The sequence below is a fragment of the Aplidium turbinatum genome, chromosome 3 (genome assembly GCF_918807975.1).
Source record: "Aplidium turbinatum chromosome 3, kaAplTurb1.1, whole genome shotgun sequence".
In the NCBI taxonomy this organism is placed as follows: Eukaryota; Metazoa; Chordata; class Ascidiacea; order Aplousobranchia; family Polyclinidae; genus Aplidium; species Aplidium turbinatum.
The window spans coordinates 2,925,833-2,939,991 of record NC_137474.1 but is presented as its reverse complement, the minus strand read 5'-3'; positions in this window follow the sequence as shown (position 1 = coordinate 2,939,991).

Here is a 14,159-nt window from a genome sequence, read left to right as displayed (position 1 = left end):
ATATAATAGGAACATTTGGTCTAATTACACTGGTCTACAAATTTCAACTTTTTTTTTCAGGTTTGGGTTTTGATAACTGATTTTGGCTAATTTTGGGGCGCTGAATCCGAAAATGAACTCAGATTTTCTCTATCACATCAAGTTTTCTTTCTATCGTTGCCATTATTTTATGAAATTGACCAATTTTTACCCTTTTTAGTGCAGTAAAATGTCAAATATAATTATTTTCTGACAGCTATCAACTTTCAAACATAGAGATATTTTTACATTAAATTCGTAAATTGGTTCAGATTTCCTCTAAATTAAAAAAAATTCCTGTTATGATAATCGTAATAGGACATAGTGGAGATTGGTAGCGTTGAGTTTTTCCATGCTGGCTTGAACTCCCTGTATTGGCTTCTCAGGCGTTATCCGTGGGTCAGCTGCTATCTCTGTGCAGTGTGCAGATGGAATATCGTAGGAAGACAGCTGGTGGGAGTAGATTTGACTAAGTAATAAATTCTTGCTTAGTAAGGAAGATTTATTTAGAAGTTTCATAAAGCACATGTACATTGTACAGAACAACATCAGAGTTCAAGCTGAAAAGTGGTTTGTAGAAGGAAAAGGTATTTTCATACTTTATAAGTTTGAGTTCAAGTCGGTTAGAGTTTTTGGTATAGAGGTGTTTCTGTGGAAAAACTTGCTCTTAGAAAACTACTAACAAAGCAAGGTTATATTTGATCTCAAGCTATGTCTGCTTCCAGTTCCAGCTAAAGAAGAAAATGTTGTAATGATCCGGATATATTTTGTTACATTTGTGGATGCTTCATGTTGAAGTCTCAACAATGCAATATTACCACGTTTGTAAAAAGGGCATATCCTGCTTACTTTAAAGTCAAGTTGGGGGACCAGGACAAAAGCTGGGCTCCTCATAAAGTGTGCAAGACCTGCGTTGAATGTCTGAGAAGTTGGTCGCAAGGAAAAGGTTCACAAGTGAAATTTGGAATACCCATTATTTGGCGAGAGCAACGAAATCATGTTGACGATTGTTATTTTTGTCTTGTTAGTGTGAAAGGGTATAACAAAAAGAGTAAACATCGTTTGAAATATCCAAATCTGGATTCGGCATTGCGGCCAGTTCCTCACAGTGATGAAAAGCCACTGCCAGTATTTACATCACAAAGTGAAATTTTTCAACCAGCACCCGAGGATCTGTCAGACAAGCCTTCCCAGTTTAATCAGATGGAATTAAATGATTTAGTGAGAAATTTGTATTTGCCTAAGCAATCTGCGGAGTTATTGGCATCAAGGCTACAGGAAAGTAAACTTCTCAAAGCTGGTACAAGCGTGACATTTTATCGCAAACGAGAAGAAGAACTGCTTCCATATTTTGCTCCCCACAATGATTTTGTTTATTGCAACAATATAGAAGGGCTTCTTCTAGAAATGGGATTACCACAGTATGATGCAGACGAATGGAGACTTTTCATTGATCATTTTTAAGCTTATAAGTTGGGGGACCAGTTCATATTGTATGAAAGCTCTTTTTTTGACTGTTTCTGAACTCGCCCTGGCCAAGTCCCTTTGAGTCAATCTTTATTTTGGCACTTTGCTATTTCTGTATGTGTCTTCAGAATTTCTATACTCCATTGGAATGTCTATGTGCATATTGTGTGAACTGTAGGCTGTAATTCAGATAATACCTTGTCACTGTCCTATCGACATGTTCGTCAGCATAATGTAGCGTTTGATGTTATTATGGTTGCTCTTTTGCATGCCTATTTATTATTCCAAGGCATGAAATTTTAATAAAGACAACGCAAATTTGTGTGAATATAATATAGAATGCTTGTTTTCTAATTAAAGCTAGATTATTGCAGGTAGGCTAAAACAGTGTTTATTGCATCAGAATTCCTTGTTTTGACAACAGAGGGGGGCAAAAATTGATTTTTTTCAAAAATTAGGGATATTTCATATCTCAAAAACGTGATGTGATAGAGAAAATCTGAGTTCATTTTCGGATTCAGCGCCCCAAAATTAGCTAAAATGAGTTGTAAAAACCCCAACCTGAAATTTTGTGTAGACCAGTGTTATTCATCTGAGGCCGTCGATGCCTGGTTCAGGCAAGGCAACTGAAGAAGAAGAATTACTCAAGCTGAATGTTCAAAACACAAATATTTTATATTTTTATACATCGATATGAGAGAGTATTATGTTTTAGTTTCAAACTCTGATTGACAGTTGCGAATTATCTTGAATGAATCTAATGTAAATTTGATGTTGGAACAAATACTGCAGTCATAAATGTGGTCTTTGATTGCACTGTGTTTATTGATGTCTGTTAAATTTAGGTGTTCCGTTGCTCTTGTTACCAAGTGTCTTGTGGACATACCTATGTATGTCATGTTCGTGTCGCACGAACAAGTGAATTTGTAGACAATGTTGGAACGAAGAGACTGCGGAACGGGAGATTTCAGCGAAAAATATCTACTTATTTTAAAGGTTTTGTACAGAGGAACAATGTCGATATCAAATTTACACTTAAAGAGTTTAGATAGTTTTTTAGCGTATACGAGAGATTCCACAACCCCAGGCTCAACAAACAATTATTCGCTAAAGGGGCATCTTTTTTGTTGAATTTGTATTAGCTTACGTTTATTTTATGTTATGTTGTCCGCTCACTATCTTGTCTCATGACCACACTCCCGCACTATTATGTTTTAGTTTGACAAAACGTTTTTGTTTTGGTTAGAAAGTTACTTTCAAGGGATTGTTTTTGTTTGATCTTGAACAAACAAAATCGCTTTGAATAAACAGATTACAGTAGTTTAGTTTGTTTTTATTTATAATTCTTATCCATTTATTTGTTGCTAACATCCAACCTCTGAGGTCGATGTTGCTTGTAAAATTATGTTGGATTGTAAAAAGTAGAAATAATTAAACTGTACGGCTTGCAAAGTTTGAGAGGTACACGCCATTACCCTTCCTGCTCCTGTAAAACTAATCCCTTCTTCCATTCTCAGCAATTCATCTTTTGGCCAAAAATTCTTTGCGAAATTGCGGTTGACGATGAATAATTTTCGTAATCACTACGGTTCGCCACATTTCTTCAAGTAGAAACATGAGTGTGTGTGAATTGCCCAAGGCATTTGAGCTTGTGGCATGCCTGACATTTCTAAGCCTTATACAAACAAACTAAAGCGAACCCAGTGGAATGCCGTTGGTGGTGTGTGTGCGTGCGTCTACGTGCGTGTTGACGTGTGTGTGCAAGGTATGGCGAGTGTTCAACGAGATTCGCTTGTCAAAAGAAAAACTCAGCTTTGAAAAACAAACAATACATTCCTTGTTTTGTGGTCAGACAATAGTGGCCAGGTATAATACATGCTTCAACATGAGATGTATGATTGAATTAGACTTTATACAATAGTCAAGATATATTTTTGAGATATGATTTTAGCATGTTGTGAGAAGAAATCTATTGAACGTTATGAGTAAGTTGCCTTTTTAAATCATTTAGCATCACTAGAAATGTTTTTGTTCAAATGCATAATAAGTTCTTCCGGAGAAAATTAAGCCAAGCTATCACAAGATGTTTTCCGTGATATTCCGCATTTATTCCGACGTTTCGTCAATCAAGCGCGACTGGCTTCTTCAACGAGTTGAAACAGCAAACCCTTGTAAGCGCGTTTATGAAAATGCGTTTTTGAGAGCAAATGCAGTGTCAGTCAGTCAGTGACAATGGTGAATGAACATCAAGTGAAGTATAGTTGAAATCTAATGTGCGGTTTTGCGACTGTCAATCTACGTACTTTCTACCTTGCTACCCAACTAACATTTCATGTTCGGTTTAAAATTTTAGCCTTTTGTCCATCTTCGTAGACGTATTGCTATGTTGCATACGATAAGTGCGACATAGCAATATATTGGTGCGACTTTAATGCCGAAAAGTAAATCGAGATGAGGTCAACTGAAACAAGCCTTCGCCTATAAAAATTCCGGAGTGCGTTTGTGTTTATTTAATCATGCGGAATCTTTTAAGATTAGACGGTTAAAGGCCAAAAGCAAGCAAAAATTTAACTACCTTTTCTGAATTGTTTCATCTCAACTTGAGTTGAGTGTGAGACCAATAAAAGCCTTTCTTGAGTTACTGCATCTATGTAATAACGCTCGTTTATGTTAATATGTTTTATGATGCCGAGTTAAGCTTGGCGTATTTGATTTCAGAACCCAATATGATGTGTCCGGTTCTTCATCTGTCTTGTGAAGCTGTTGTGTTTTAGATAAAACTCTAATTGCTGAGCGCGTCGACTTGACTGCACAACTGAGCCCAACTGGACTGCATTGTATGCCCCTTAAGTGGGTTTGCACCTGTAAACAAACCATAAAACAAAAATCTTCCATTTTTTGCTTTTGAAATGCTTCTACATAGCACTTCGCAAATTTTTTGGTACACTTTGGAAAAGGAATTCAAAATCTTTCAATTTTATTAAAAGTTTAAGTTTGTCTTTGAGTTTGACACACCTATAAGCTTCTTAAGAGCAAGTAGGGTTGAAGAACTACAGACATTTAAATTTTACAATAAAGTGGCTAAGCCTATGATAATCTCAATTCAACAACAATATGGTGAAAGGTAAATAAGGGAGAGTTATGCCCCGAATCTTATCTTGTGCTGAGTTATTTTCGTTGTGCGGTATGTACCCCACCCCACTTGAAAACCCACTTATACTTATAGGTGTTTTTCCTGGCAAAAGTTAGCTTTCTTATCATTTGTTACCTTGTTACATCGTCCGGAGACGTTGAAACGACATAAAAAGAGACCTTTTGCCACCAGGGCTATGATGCTTGGGATGGCATTGTAAGCTTTCTGCAGAGTAACGGCATTCCTCCTGGAACGGGCTCTTTCATAAAACCATTTCTACAATGAGCGACTTACCAGCCATCCAATGAACACAAAAAATTGGAAAAACTTCAAAAAGCTCAAAGTAGGAAAAATAATTGAGCATAGTTCTGCATAGTTTGTACCAGAAGAGCGCATATCATGTTATTTAACGATAGCCAATTGTTGCGATGTTACTGGCGGTTGCAGAATTAGAAGAACCATAAATAGACAGTCAATATTGAGGGAAAAATCTAGTTTGAAAAACTATGTATGACTAACATAATATTGTATTGGTCTACTATATTGCCATTTTGACTTGGTAGTAAAAAGATTTTGCTTATCCTTGTACAAAGTATTTTAAGGATGATAGTATTTGTCAGCACATATTGCTGCGTGTGCGTAACCTAAGCGGCCCTTGTCCCTGACATTGTTGTTTACTTTTGCGCCAATATAACAACTAACTACCCAGATAGCAAATCAACCGTTTTTTATATTAATTCAATGTAGAAACGGTTGTTTTTCTGTTTGTGGAAGATCTGTTCTTTAACTCAATGGTTGTAAAAATGATGATTTTCCTTTGTTTTAAGTTTAAAATAGTTTTGGTAAGAATTGGGTAGGTTCCATTGCAAGAATCGCCCTTCTGGTTGTACAATTACGTAACAATAACACAATGAGTTTGTGTTATACACCAAACAATAGAACAATGCATTGTCTCTGTCTGTGCTGGCAAGTGCTGTCGTCGTATTTCAAGTTAAAATCCCTCTAAATTTGCCATTAACTTGTTATATGAAACTAAATTACCAGTTTGCAACTTGTATGGTGGAATCGTGTTGTACGTGAGCCCTGATCCATGACTTCGAATCTACCAGTTCATTATACATGACTAAATCACTTCGCTAATTGCATTTTACAGCTAAGTGGATTGTTAAAAATGAAATTGAATTACTTTATTTCCATGATTCCTAGTCTATATCACATGTGCGGTAAAACCTTAAAAGGAAACGAAATTCGTTACATATTTTTTGTTAACAATTTGCCATTTCACTATGATTCAACGTCAAAAAATATTGTAAGAAAGCTTTTTTTCCCAGTTGGTATTTAATTCATTCCACAAAATCAATGACAAGTTTTTCCAGAGGAAGCCAACGTCCAAAATTTCATTGAAGCTCTCCCGAGGGTTGTCTGGTTTTTGAACTGTAATCAACCAACACGCTACGTGGCTCTTCTCACATCAGTCACTGTGACGCACCTTATCTTGCGTCACAATCCATTCATGTTAACGTTAACTAACGTTTTGTTGCACAAAAGATTAAAAATTCATTGGAGGAGAACATTTTGATTAAATAAAATAGCAGGTAAATTGAAGATGGGTCAGAAAGACTCAAAACCAGTGAAGTTGTACGCAGTAGCAAGATAAGAGGAAGTTATAATCATGAAGCAAGTGAGAAATCGATTGTGAAAAACAGTGTTTAAAGATCAGACTGTTGAGTAAATGCCTTCACACGTCGATTAATGTAAATTAGTAGCCTCATCATCAACAGTGAATTAAGGAAAATAAACAAAATCGGTACTTTGTTTTTCAACAGCAGTAGATGCGGTATTGATGCACCTTTGTTGCTGGCTATTGTAGCAAGTGATGATGACTAGCATGTGAAATTATACTTTCTATTTGCTTGTTGAAAGCAATTCAATTATCAAATGTTATTATTCTTACTGTTTACCTCTTAAAGCATTCACAATTTGACTAATAATATTAATAAAATCCAAGTTTATTTATATATTTGTGCATTGATGAATTAACTACTATCGGTATTCCCAATAATTGGTTTCACATTCCAGTGAGATTAAGCAAGCATTGATTACTTGTGTGTGATTGTCGCGCCACAAGAGGCTTATTGTGTTGCGCTATCGTGACAAAGCAACAACAGCCGCATTATAATGGAGTACTACAGTTTGGTTAGTTGAGATTTTAAAGTGGTAGCTGTCACAACTGTCGAAATACTTTTGCACTTGGCCATTGTCCAATGCTAAACAATTAAGATGTCTTAAATAGTTTAGCGTTAAAATACATTAGTTCGTTTTAAGCTGGGATTTAATTGCCGGGTTGTGACGGCTTTATTCCATAATGTATTTAGTTTGACACCAATGCTAACGACAAGCACGGAAAATTATCATTAGAAGTTTTTATTATGCTGCAACGTAACGTGAATTGTGATTGCAAATTATAGAAAAATATTTAGCTTTTTACTTCTACCATAACGTATTGTTGTGAAAACTGTTTAATAAGCGTGAACAAAAACAGTTTCAAAACCAAATAATTTTATTTCGGCAAGCAGATTCTCTTTTCTTGATTTCACCGAAACAAAATTTGTTTTGCAAACTCCTAGTTTCAGGCAATTAAAAAAAAAAAAAAGGAAGTTGACAGAATGCCACCGTGGTGTCAAAAATGTCTAATTGCAAACGCCTCAGCTTCCGTCAAAGAAACACACATAGCTGGATAAACTTTCCGAAAGAAGGTTTTCGCTGGCTCATCCATCAAATCAGGTCTTTCTCACCAATTCAAGGTCTGCAGACGTTAAATCAATGCACCACAATAACAATAAATGATTTTTGACCTGGGAACGCATCGGCACGTGGCATCTCCACATGAAGAGTGGTGGCCGACGTACGTTTAGATTTTTCGTTGCCATGACAACAGTCATACGGCATTGTGCGTGAATGTAGGCTACTTTGTTCGATAAAAGGCACCTTTCTCCACAATAGTTCAACGTCTCCAGACGCTAAATTGATGATGTGAAAAAGGACTGATTTAGAATTTGATCGAGCCATGCACAGGCAGCCAAGACGATCTATTTAAGTTTAAATTGTTTTTCCAGAACAAGTAAAAAAACATAAATTCTATAAACAAAACGTGAAGCATAACATACTACAAAGCTACGCAAATACATCGTGATGTTATTTCATCACCTCAATGCGCCTGTAGATGTTGCCCTGAGGAACAAACTGCTGACTGTGTCATTCTTGCGTGTCCCACTTACAAGGCGCCAAATGAAATGTATGATACAACAGAACTGTGTTATCGAAAGAAATTGTATTTATGATCAATGCGTAGAGCGGAGTAAAAAATGAACAACTCGCACTAATCAATGGCTTTTGAAATCGTTTCTGGCTAGTTTTTATGTCTTGTTGGTTATGGTGATTTGTTTTTCTTTAAGTAATGTGTCGGCTATGGGCGCAGGTGGTGTGATGTGTGAAGTTCTGTTTGACATTTGAAATCGCGTCAGTCTTGTCTTTCCTATACTTTTGAAATGACCGTTTTGCTTTCCCATCCACTTCTTTCTTAGCTTTACCGGAAAATCCGGACACGTTTATAAACAAAAAACAAACAAATCATGTCGTCACATTTGGTTTGTGTCAGACTGCAATATTTGGAGAATTGGCATTGAATAAGGAAAACTTAATTTGAATTTCAAATGGGAGAATGGGACTTGCTGATCAATCAATCTAAAAGCTTCTTGAAAGGATTGTGTTATGTCTCTGCTGCCTTCTGGCATAACTAATAGCATTCCAGAACTTTTGTTAAAGTTACGCATTATAAATTGATACAAAAACGTGAAGCATTTTCCCCATCGTGACTCCCATATCAGTCACAATCTAAAAACGTGTGAGTTTACACAACGCTTTAAAACCATTAAAATGTTTGTGGTATGTTTTATAACTTTATGCTGATTCAGCACCAACGCTTTAGAAAAAAAAAAGAGCCTACGCCTTTCGTTTCCAGTCCCCAGATAACAAGAATGAAAAGTGACCTGAATTAAACTGATGACAGCTTTTCTATAGGGAATTGTCTTTTAATGTCAACATGATTTTTATTAACATAAAATCCAATCAGTAGAAGTATATCGATGTTAACATGCGCATGATAGGCTATGTGTTTGGTGTTCCATAGTATAAGAAGCAAGAACAAGAGACGCCGCGTTTTGCTTTTGTTGAAATTGTCGGTGTTACACTGATTTTGCGACAAAAGCGATTTATTGTGTCTTTAAGTGTGTCTTTAATTGTGTCTTTAATTGTGTCTTTAATTGTGTCTTTAATTGTGTCTTTAAGTGTGTCTTTAATTGTGTCTTTAATTGTGTCTTTAAGTGTGTCTTTAAGTGTGTCTTTAATTGTGTCTTTAATTGTGTCTTTAATTGTGTCTTTAATTGTGTCTTTAATTGTGTCTTTAATTGTGTCTTTAATTGTGTCTTTAATTGTGTCTTTAATTGTGTCTTTAATTGTGTCTTTAATTGTGTTCTTTAAGTGTAAAAGTAAAAGAAAGTAGTTCAGCAGAAAAGGAAGAAAAAAGAGTTTTGTTCACATTTAGCTGATTTTATTGCCGTAACCATAAATTTTGTTGAAAAAAGCATAATCACTTTCCAAGCTGTCGCCAAAAAATACAACGAATAGAAAATTTATTTTCTATACTTGTAGTTGCCACTCTGAAGAAATTTTTCAAACGTGCACAAAATTCCAAAACCAACTCGGCTCAGCATCAAATCAAATAGATCACATAAGCCTATTAGTAACGCTAGCACACTTACCGATCATGCGGTGTCGAGTTTTACGAGAAACCATCTTAAGATGTCTTGATAATAAGACTCGCGTCGTCTGCGGAATGTTTGAGGTATCTATGGTAGATTTATGTAACAAGAAACAAAGAAACAATTGAGTTTTTTGCGCCGACGGACTGAGGCGTCGCCCCAATTGAAACGATAACCGCTAAGGTTATTACGTGGAAAAAATATTCAAACTCTTCTATGTAAATTTTGTGCCCTCAATGAAATCTCATTCCTGGCAGTTTTAATTTTGTTAATTACCTGTCGTTAGTGTAGTTTTGTATGATGATGCGGATTATTTCTTCTAGTACTATATACTGTATGTTAGATAGGTAATTATCTAATGTTGGTCCATGAAGACATCAGACCTACCTGATTAGATAAAAGTCAAAATAAGTGCAAGTTATCAGAAACATAACAATATGTTGTGATGATTACTTTATCCATGCAGCAAATACGCGCCTACTTCTGTTAAATCGCTTCATTTGTTGAAACCTTGAAAGAGCAAAAGTCGGGAGTCTTTGTTGTGCAGCACAGTTTTTCGGTAGAATCAAAAACTAAATTTTTTTATCAGCTTTAAAGATAGGGTTCTCTAACGAATGTTTAACGCACCTAGCTCATTAGCTGCTGATTCATATATTCCGCTGAAAACGCATCTCTGCTATGTTTTCTGACGTTAAAGCAACGTATAAATAGATTAGTTTCTGTCGCTGATAAAAATACCTTTCAGAAACATGACACCAAGAGATTTATCCCAGAAATTTTTGGCGCGTAGCTTCTGATTGTTACAACTGGATTGAATATCAGGTTTAAAAAATGTAACTATTTTTTATTTACTTAGTTTAACGACAAAGTGGGCTCAGTGTTCCGGCATGCTTTGACTACGAACCCAAGCAAATGAAAAAAAAATGCTGTGCTTTACTGCTTTGTCTATAAGATAAGATTATTATCATTGAATGGAAGGAATTGCCACTGTGTGACACTTAATTTTCTTCATAGTTTCAATTTGTCTTTGAGGTGACTTGACCTTTTGGTTTGAGATGTGATCCGTTGGAATATGTGAAAGAAAAGTGGCATGTGGTATGCGAGCAACTAGCTCGGTGATTCATTTAACTTTCGAGATCTAGTCAGGTATTTTAACGTTTGTGTGACGTTGCTACGCGTTTAACAAACGCAAAAAAAAGGATTTTGCATATTCATGAAGTACAGTCACTAGAATATGTCAGGTATGCGAGCGCCTTACCACAGTGGGTTCTTAGTGAAGAAAAAAAATCACTTGCTTGTCTGTGTTCCAGTCAATGCAATGAAGTATGCGGTAAAGGCGGTGCAGGTATTCAGACACTGATTGTAGCCTACTTTGAATATTTTAAAAATTCAAATCATTTTTCTACTTTTAGGCTAGAAAATAACACAAAAGTAGTTTTAAACAATCACTTATGCAGACAATGAATGTCAAAAAGACGCAGCTTCTGCTTACCACTTTGTAGACATTTTTTGGTACTTGTGAACAGGTGTGCTAATATCTACTTCACTTTCATCAGTTACAATTTTAGTCAAAATAACTACTTAATGATAATTTAATTGTCAGCTACTCGATTCTGGCATGGCTGGGTAGTTTACAACAGGACGTGTATTTCTTTTAGAGCAGGCCATTTCAGCCAGAAAAACCGTCTTGAATGTACAAAACGACGGTTGTGCAGCCAGGAATGCAATATTCTCAAAAGTTCTTGAGTAGGCTTAATCGTAAATACTTATTGCAGAGCCCGACCAGGCTTGGCGTAACCCTAAAAATACACCCCGAATTTGGTGTCACTGTATAGACCTTTGTTGTGTAGGCCAGGTTGACTTTTGCAAGTCCAATTCATTCAATTTTTTTTTTCTGTTTACGGATAAGGTAAATTTTACTTTGAGGTTGGGTTCGGCTTGGATATGATATTAAAATTCTGGGCATAGGTCGATTTGTGATCTACATCTGACCAGTTTCTCTTGATCCTAATCACAAAAATAAAGGAAATTCTGTTAGGAAAAAAGAATTTGTAAAAGCCATTTTAGTTTGGTCCAACAAAGCTTTTACCTTGATCTTGTTAGATTTATTGTAGAAGCATTGAGCGACCAATGCGAACTCGGTTGACAATGTTGGTTGCATTTTTACTTTGTAAAAGAGAACACGATTTGTCATATTTTTGGTCAATCAATTGTACCAGTTGACGTGTATGGTAGAGCGTAATTAATGGTTTTCCAAAGTTACCGAATTAATTTTACCCGTGAGTACTTAAATTACGGGAAAGCATGCTCTGATACCCCAGCGCAATTACGCCTGTGCTTACAAGACCTAAATTAGTTCAAGAAAGCAAAAGAAGCTTAGGCAAGGAATTTGCAAGAAAAGTTTTGCTTATTTACAATTTTCTCGACAAAATTTGTGAAGTTTTGGTCATATCTGTTTGATCTGATTTTTTTTTGGAAATGCTCCATTTTCAGTAGAGTATGTTCAGTCGTTGAAGCGTAAATAAAAGTGCGAGATCTGTCAATATATTTTTTACTCCCTTGTTATTAGATTAAAATTAAAGAAACTTAAAGTGCTTAAATATGTCTGTGAAATGGTGGCCAGTCAGCCAGATAGCATTTCAGCTCATCGTTTTCAACAAGTGATGATTGACATGATCCACAAGACTACAATATTTTGTGAAATTTCTTCCTCCTTTTGAACGCTCGCCTTTTATTGATGGTCAAAAAACTTGTAGCAACAAATTCCAGGTTTAAAACATGTTTTGCAGATTGAAACATGGATATCTCAGATTAGGTTAGAAAACATTTGCTTGATATAGGTTTGTCTTTTTCTTTTCTCCGAACAAGTTAAAATGGTTTAAATTTCTTGCGGTTTGTTATCTTTTTGATTACAATATTGTGTCGTGTTAATGTTATCAGCATTGTATGATGGTTAAAAAATGTTGCATTTTAGCCAAAGCTTTTCTTCCTTTTTTTAAGGAGAAAATTTGCGAGAAAATTTTCAACGTCCAAGCTATAATTCCAAAAGCCACCAGCCTTATGCTTGTATAACAATCTTGCAAAATTTACTGGTAAACGCGGTGGACGATAGTCTGCGACATGAATTAATGGTGCGATACTGATGAGTCCTGAAGTGGGAGAAACACGTGTTTATCGCTGTCAATTCTTGCTACAACTGGCTGCTGAAAAACAATTATTCATTGATCGCACTGGTCTACAAAAAAGCATTTTTTCTACGGTTTGAATTCAGAAAACTGATTTGGGGTAATTTGGGGTGCTGAATCCAAATCTGAACTTAGATTTCTACTATCACCTATGTCCCTTATTTACTGTGAACTAGAAAAAATTATAATTTATTTCATTTTTTGCGTTTAAGACTGCAGGACATTTGTCGCATATTTTGCGGGTGAAAAAATGTTAGGCCTAAACTACAAATATATCTGTACTTTTGCATTTCGAAATTAATCTCTCAAATTTTCCTCTGCGCTTTTTTCTGTATAATGATCATAATTACAATTACCACGTACTGTACATCTCAGAAATGAAACGTGAAAAAAAATAATGTTGTATAAACTATAAACATAGCATTTTTGTAATACTACTTCTGTAGTGATTTCAATATTTTTAAAGCCCCTGTGTAGAACTATGACAAACGAAAACCTATTTGGCAGCTTAGTCGTCTTAGTCGTATGTCTTTGTTGTTCTTTGTAGTTGTAACATTTTCTAAAAAAGATAATTTTTTTCAGGACCGTTGTAAAGTTGTGTGCAATGTAGCTTTTTTCGCCTGCCACTGACACCCCGTGTTAACGCGAAAAACGACAAATAATGATTAACACATAATTCGCTTTTCTTGTTGATGTTGCAAGAATTTATCATTTGAAATAATTTGAATGTAATTTCTTGTTAATTCGTCGGCTCCAGCTCGTGTCCGAGCATTGGTTTTGTCTTCAAATTGAATTTGGCTTTGGATGGTGATGTCGTATGTGGCTTTGGAGGCCCAGTCTATGTTGGAAAAGACGTGGGCAAAAGTCACATTGTATGGAGGGTGGGGGACGTGATAGTTTTAGCTTTTCTTTTCTAGTGTTTCGTTTGATCATCATAGATCCGCCGCCAATGTGTGAGACCGGGCTGGAGGCTTCCAGCTCTACCAAGCCTGCCCCCGTTACTCGTAATATCATCGCCATTGGGCTTTGTTTTGGTCCTGGTCCAAATTGAGACAAAGCCCATTCGCTTGTGCGGTTGTTTAAGGTGGTCGTGACTACGCGAGGGCTACGCACACACTCTTGGCCAGCTCCATGTCCACTGCGGTCCAATAAGATTGGAACGTGCAGATTCAGGGGAACCGGTTGCAACGGGCTGCCGGGTGCTCTGTTCATTGAGGCCCGCCTTACAGGATGCCTGCCCGTCAGACACTGCCCTCTTCCGCCATAAAGAGATTGCCGTTGGGGACTTTTAAGTGTGTCTATTAGCCCCAGGAGTTGCTAGGGATTAGCCTAGCTTTCAGCCTGGGTTCACCTCTACACCACGTTTAGGCATCTCCATAAGATGGGGGCTGAACAAAGTCAGCTCCCTAGACACTCCGATTTCGTAGAGGATAGATTTATTTTTAATTACATAATTTTAAAACTGTTTACCTTTCTCAAAATGTGAGAGCTTTCTGACTGATTGCTGCACCGAACTGTATTTGTGTTTGTACAGGC